The sequence below is a fragment of the Homarus americanus genome, unplaced genomic scaffold, assembly GCF_018991925.1.
Source record: "Homarus americanus isolate GMGI-L3 unplaced genomic scaffold, GMGI_Hamer_2.0 scaffold25827, whole genome shotgun sequence".
Taxonomy (NCBI): Eukaryota; Metazoa; Arthropoda; class Malacostraca; order Decapoda; family Nephropidae; genus Homarus; species Homarus americanus.
The window spans coordinates 11,034,429-11,035,695 of record NW_024738300.1 but is presented as its reverse complement, the minus strand read 5'-3'; positions in this window follow the sequence as shown (position 1 = coordinate 11,035,695).

Sequence of the window (1,267 nt, the reverse complement as noted above, 5' to 3'; positions counted from 1 at the left end):
ATATTAATGCACTCTTCTTAAAAAAGATACTTTCACAAAAACTAGTGAAATTATTAAATATAATTGTATTCTGGGAATACTTAGCCCTTAAACACTAGTTGACTCAATTATTTAAGTAAATTGTATAAGCATTTATTATTTAAGAGTGTAAATTTGGTAAGGGAAACTATGGCAAGTCCTTAAGTTTATTTTACTCTCTCCTCTTCGCCACAGATGGTCTTCTTACTTCACACTCTAGTGCCTTATATCTCCTCTTGAATTATTCTAAAGGTATAAACTATATTTACTGTGTTATTACCGTACATATAGTCGTCCGCAGTCCACATTCCTGCCACTAGGGTACAGGTACAGGGTTTATTAATATACCTTCTCAGTGGAAGCTTTTCTTTTTTTTGCAGACACTGTACTGTACGTCACCACTCTTCAGTACCCTTATAAGATGTTGTAACTGATAGACTAAGGTTAGAATATAAGTACCTCTGGCAGTATGTTCCCCAAGACAGATGTGAACAAGACCACATGTAAAGTGTGTGGCCAGACATATGGCCACACACTCTGGCAGTATGTCCCTCAGGCACATGTGAACAAGACTAAATGTAAAGTGTGTGGTCAGACATATGGCCACACACTCTGGCAGTATGTCCCTCAGGCACATGTGAACAAGACTAAATGTAAAGTGTGTGGTCAGACATATGGCCACACACTCTGGCAGTATGTCCCTCAGGCACATGTGAACAAGACTAAATGTAAAGTGTGTGGTCAGACATATGGCCATAAACTCCAAAACTACGTCCTTGTCTGTGTGAAGATAGAACCTGAATATTAACCCCCAAGTGAAGTACAGAACAGTACAGTACAGTATAATATGGATCAGTACAGAACAGAACAGAACAGTGCAGTACAGTACAGTTGTCCCTCATTAATGCTACAACTGAAATATAGTACACTACAATACAGTACAGTACTGTATAATAATGATCAGTACAGTACAGGGTTAAAGCTTCATATATTACAAAGATAATGCTGAATCTTGGTCAAACAAACACTAAAACAGTCACCAGGAAAGTGATCTGGACAATAAATACTGACTCCAGTTTACTATATACACAATGTAATATACTAGTGACCCAAAATTATATGTAAAATACTCGTCTCTGTGAGTTATTGGTAGTCACCTTCAACGCTTGTCATCATGTTATTTAATATTATTCTATCTAGACTCATTTCCAGCAATAAATAAAGTCATAAAACAGTAAATTATCATAAA